This window comes from Eucyclogobius newberryi, unplaced genomic scaffold (genome assembly GCF_026437365.1).
Source record: "Eucyclogobius newberryi isolate DKJ021-1_F unplaced genomic scaffold, fEucNew1.0.hap1 SCAF_19, whole genome shotgun sequence".
Taxonomy (NCBI): Eukaryota; Metazoa; Chordata; class Actinopteri; order Gobiiformes; family Gobiidae; genus Eucyclogobius; species Eucyclogobius newberryi.
In genome coordinates this window covers 14,243,470-14,249,833 of record NW_027315823.1, presented here as the reverse complement: position 1 = coordinate 14,249,833, position 6,364 = coordinate 14,243,470, and positions in this window count along the sequence as shown.

Here is a 6,364-nt window from a genome sequence, read left to right as displayed (position 1 = left end):
AGCCAATGTTGTCAGAGTAAGCGAAAATTAACCTCAGGTCCTGCAGCGATGTGGGGCCCACAGAGGAGGTCAAAAGGCTAAAAGAGAGACAACAGTATTTACTGACTAGAATATTCGGCTCAGGTTTTTAACACAAGTTCTGGTTGTGTAACATTATAGTTGATGGGCCAAATGTGAACCCTTAGCGACCCTTTTCTGGTACCCAGCATGATTTAAACGTTATTCAGATACAGACTAGGCTTATTATAGTTAAATGTGCTCATATGGCCTTCACATATGTAATAGTAACACTGTTATATCTTATATGTTTATTCTATATTCTTACTCATTTTTCTCACTCTTGCATTCCTAATCCTCAACTCAGATTTCCCTCAACTTCCATTATTTGTATGTTGTTGGGAGTAAATGTACCAGTAATCTATCAAACCTTTCCATGGCTTTTTATGGACAGACTGTTTTTAATATGAGAACTGTGCAATGGTTTACAGGCTGAACCCCAAAGCAGACTCACAAGGCCGAGGCTATTTGACAAAAAGTTAAAGTTGCAAGCGGTGGAGACAAGGAGACATGGATCGGGCCGATTTAGCTGGAGCACAGAGCAGGAGCACAGAACAGGAGCACAGAGCAGGAGCACGACGACACTAGGAGCTGGACGACACTAGGAGCTGGACGACACTAGGAGCTGGACGACACTAGGAGCTGGACGACACTAGGAGCTGGACGACACAAGGAGCTGGAGCAAGACACATGAAGGACCTGTACAACCGAAGAGCAACAGCAGGTAAATTGAGAAAAAAAAGGACAAATGCCCTTCACTACTGAACGTGATGGCAGAGTGGTCTGAAATACTGCAAGTGGATGAAATTATGAGGTGCAGGGGTGTCTGAGCATCTGAAGTCCTGTGAGAAGCCAACCACGCCCCTTGGGAAGCCGGACACGCCCATTGAGAAGCCGGCCATGCACCCTACCACACACATGCTCTGCTGAAACAAGAGTGGGAGAGGGAACAGACTAAACCATAACATACTGAAAGCTAAAAATCACATCAAAATGATTTTATACTGATAATTTGGCAGGAAAAGAGGCTGTATCCATTTTTTCCCCCATGTAATTGTGCCAATTTGTTTTTTAAAAGCAGCTCTTATGGTTAGAATGAGTCCGCTGAGTGCTGTCTGCATCCAATTACTAAGTTCAGGATAAACTTATTAGTCAGTAAGTGAATAAGTAAATTGTTAATGTTAATGTTTAAATTGGAATTTACATTTGTTTGCATTAGCTAGAACCAATATGGCAGCAGGTGATAAAAACTGTAATAAAAATATTTAAAAAAATAAGTTTCACCTAATGCGGCTGCACTGTCCCAAACATTGTTTTTCCCATACACCCAGAACTCACACTTGATCCCATGTTTTCATATTTTACAACAGATTTTCATTATCTCCTCACTTGACTCATGTCTGGTCCATATTTGTGTAATAATAATACATTTTCAATTAGTTCAGCCACGCAATCATAGCTTTGAAGTTTCTACTCTTTGTCCTTATCTAACTCCTTCTCTGTTGGTGTTAACGTTAATGTAATTAATTTTGGCAAAGCGGATAGGTTTCATTTTACCCTGTTATTAAAATTTGCCGAAAAACAAACTTTCCCATGCCTTTATCAACTGCTTTTCAACATGCATTTGAGTGTATAACGTCCGTATAGCGTAACGCAATACGATTTGCAGCATAGTTGTTTGGCATAAAGATAAAGATTGCTGTTTGAGTCAAGCCAAGCCGTCTGCTCTTCCAGTTGTGGGGCCGTAAATGTTTGAATAAGATTCGAAGCAGGCCAGAAATCTTGGACAAGGGACAATTGGCTGAAAATAGTGGAAGACAAGTCAATCCAGGAATAACCTTTTTTTTTTACATTTATGTAACCTTAACCTCTATACAGCAATCTGACCTGATTTTACAGGCAATCACAGCTGACAAGAAGTGTTCAAGAAATGGTTTTGGTAAGTACAAGTCCCACATGGCCCGTTTGCTAAAAAGATTGTCTCATTTTGGATGGTGGATCTAGAATAATTTATTTAGTAAAATGGAAAAGGAGTTAATCTTAACTATTTTGAGAGGTTTCCCAGACAGTTTAATGGATAAAAAAGGCTTGGAGATAATGTTGAAATGATTCATATCAGGGCTCCACAGGCATTCAACATGCGCTACATAAATTATAAAGACATTACGAGCTCAACGTAGAGTTCCACTTTTGTTTGTGACATTTGAATCCAAAGCAGTAACTGTAATGTGAAAAATTGTGACATTTGGCTTTTGAAAACACCGCAAAACGAACTGTAGATTGCAAGCCACTGACATTATCATTTATTTATTTATTCATTTATTTATTCTTATATTTTTCCAAATGGAACTTTATGCGTCTGTTTTTGTAAATTGTAGACACTGCCCTTTGGACCACTCATCTCCAGACACAACATCCGTTTCCATTTTCAAACAAATTACATTAATTATTATTATTAGTTTTTAAAGAATAAACATAAAACTCAGAACAATGCAGAACACAACCCTGACCCTGAAGTAGACATCAACTAAACATCAAAAGAAACAAAATCATGGCACATTTAAATAAAAAAAATAAAAGTTCCAATTTGTCCTTAGACTTTCAGATTTTTTCCATTTCTATATGTATTTTTTTCCCTTTGTCTAAAGGCACTTACTATGTCAGTCCAGTCCTTGGTGAGTTCTGTGTCAGCCATTTCTTTGTGAAGACATTTTTTCCTGCTGCCAAAAGTACGTTCCAAAGGTATCAACTCATTGTGTCCATGGCAGGAGTTTTGAGGCCCAAGTACATAGTTCTAAAGTTCAGAGGGATGGTCTGCATTGCATAGTGAACTTCAGTCCAATATTTTTAAGCAACAGGACAGTCCCAAAACAGGTGATAGGGGTTTGCCTCTTGGCTGCCACAGTTTCGCCAACATTTAGCATTTCCTTGTGCATACTGGGCACCTTGACGTGGACATACCCTCCTGAGTGACAGATCCTGGACCCCCTCGACAGTTGCCTTCAGGACATTGTCTCGCTCAGAACTTTATTAACCTTAACCCTGATATGGCCCTCAATACACTCAGTTTCAGCGCCTTAACACAACGTTTTGCTCCTGGGGTGAAGAACCTGGGAAAATAAATCAGAGATGTCGTTCCGGACTCCTTGCCAAAGTGAATGTCCTCTACACTGGACTCAACCAATCTCATTCATACAGCAGTAACATATCACTCCCCACTCTTCAGTCTCTCCACGGGCTCCCGGTACGATTCAGAGTGGACTTAAAAATCCTGCTGTTGGTGTATCCTCGGGACATTCATGTACAGTATACCTCTGGATGTTTGGTGATCATTCATTTGCTGTTTCTGGTGCCAAGCTTTGGAATTCTCTCCCACCTCATCTTCGATCTGTCACAGCTCTAACACTCTTCGAAGCCCAGCTAAAATACATTTATTCAGATTATGTAGTTTGACTGTGAAGAACCTGGTGCACCATTCTACGCTTTTTTCCCAAAGAGGTTTTTTTTGTAGTTTTTCCTGGCCGAGAAGGAGAGTCTAAGGACAGAGGACCCTGGGACATCGTCCCTCGCCATCACAGACATTGTCTGACTCCATCGCCACCACAGACATTGTTGATTCATTTCTCCCTGTGGCCCTCAGAGGCAACTGTTGTTGTGATTTTGGGCCTTACAAAAATAAATTGATTTGATTTGATTTGATTTAAGCAGTTGGGAGGTGCTCTATGAACAAACATGAATTGATTGTATGTTTATTTGTACCTTTGATGGCGTTAAACATCAGAATTGATCGAATAACTAACACGCAGTGATAAAATGTGAACGATACCACAAAGAAAATGACTTAATGCTTTCTGTTTTCATGCTAGATGTTTTTCCTGATGCAAGAATGCCGACCAGCATAGTTAATAAATTTGAATATATCTTGAATTGTTGAGTTTTATTATTTTTTGGAGTCAGCTGTCTTTTCACTTCTGTGCTGTTGTGGCTGGGCTGACCTGATGTTGGAAATAAGGCTTTACCCGCGTCGCCTGGAACATGTCACGTTCTGAAGGAATCTTGGCCTCTTTGCTCATGCTCAGATTATTTGCCGTTACAGTAAAACATGCATCACTAATTTCCCATGTTGGTTTTGGTCACAACTGAAAAGCAATGCAAAATATCTTTCAGTGGCTCAGTGGCCTTTCATCCAAGAACTACAGTCTAAAGGTGACCAGCACGAGCAAAACAAAGCCGTTACTAAGACTACACCACGTTAATGGGACATTAATGCCGTCTCCTGATGGGGAGAGAAAGTCAAGGCCAAAACTATGACTATGCAATGACAGCCAGAGTTGGGTATGTTGAGTTGATTTCTCAACATTTGATCAGTTGATTTGGTTTTCCCTCATTTTATGTTTTAACAATGTGTTTAGGAATGAAAACAACCGTTACTGGTCTTAGTTGCTGTTTTTTTAAACTCTCAATTTTAGACATTTTCAGAAGGTTTATGGGAAAAATGTATGAGAAAATTCGTCTCCAGAACGTCTCGCAGCAGGCTTCAAAGTGGGCGGAGCTGTTGTTTCCCATTGCACCGTTAATGTAGCAGTGTTGTAAATTGGATATATTTGACTTTCACTTCTCGTATATCTGTTTAGGGGTTACACTGGAGTTCATGTGCCTGGTTTTTTACTTCTTTAAACGTGAACGTAACAAAAATATTTAATACTGAGCTTTTTGCAGTGGTCCAGATGTAATGCTCACTTACAAACTGCATTCTGCATTAATTACTGGCTGAGCTTTTCATGACTTTCAGAGGCCAGAGTGAATTTCATCATCATGGTAAAACAAAAAAAAAATTGCATGATTAGAAACAAAGCAGAAAAAACGATGAATGATCAATAAAAGATGCAGTTAGCACACAGCAGTCTGATTTTCACCCCAAGTGCTGCTTTTACAATACATCTGTACTGGGGCATAAAAAACAACTTTGACTGGACTGGTGAGATTGTCAAATCTCAGAAATGTTAGGGCAAATTAGACATAATTGTGAAGGAATGTAGTATTGTTGGAGAACAGATTATAAAGTAACCCTATGCAGGACCACAACACATTAGGTTTGTAACGAGGTTCTTTTAAAAGGGGCTACACAACACTGACCACCAGTCTATGGCTCGATTGGCCTTCTGCGTCATCTGACTTTCAATATGCCCTTGATCAAAAAACTCTTTATTATGACAAGAAATTGAACACTCAAAAATCAGTTAGTTACACTAACTAACTAGTTACATTTTTGGGACAATTGTATCGTATAATAATAGCCTACAATTATAACATCTAGCACTGTGATTTGTGTATAATGTATTACGATTTCAGAGTAACTTGCCACACAGTTTTTTGAGGGCTTTACTACACAAAGTGTTGTCGATCTGTGCAGACTGTGAGATGGCACTGCCGCTCTAAAAAGGAAACTCAATCACCTGTTTCTTTGTTTTCAAAGTCAAAGTATTGTCTTTGATGAAACCCTAAAACGCCAGTTATAATTCACCGCAGTTGCTCGCGGTAACCCTTTCAATTCCCCCACACTGTGTAGACATCTGGTGTCATTACATACCATTTTAACAACCCATAATCCCTTTCATTACAATGTCATATATTTCATGCTAACACTATACAGGGCTTGACACGATCCTCTTTGTGTGCTTCATGGCAGCACGGTTCTTTTTGTTGTTAATTGAATGCATTCATAAACCACCAGTCTGATTGCTAACAGGTTACTCCCCTCCATGTTTCTTCAATGTGTTTTTTTTTGTATTTTTTGGCATGGAACAGAAACCACAAAAGTAGACGAAAAACAGTCCACCCCGCGGCTCCTCTGCATCCCTGAACCTGCCTACATGTTTTCCTACAGCCCTTATTATTGTGTATACTCATTTTCTGACAGTTCCTGCACATCATCCGGCTGATAAATGCCACTCATTGTTGACCGCACGATTTACTTCACTCATGTGGGCTTTGGGTGAGTGGATTTTGGGGTTACAGTTTGCATTCATGCTCCAAAGATGACCTCATTGGGCCTAACAACCGCCATGACTGCAGTTAATAGGAACAACATGTAGCCCACATGATCTGCCTGATTTATTTGTTTGCATTTTGCTGTTCTTTGTTTATATTCTCTTATATAAGAAGAAAATTGCTTCCCTGTTGTATGAATGCTTATGTTTGTGGCACCTTTTGAGCAGTAGACTAATTCTGCTCAAGAGGTAGGAATTCTGTTTGTTCTGTAGTTCTGATCTTACAAAACAAGTAATACTTTCAATCCTATTAGTGT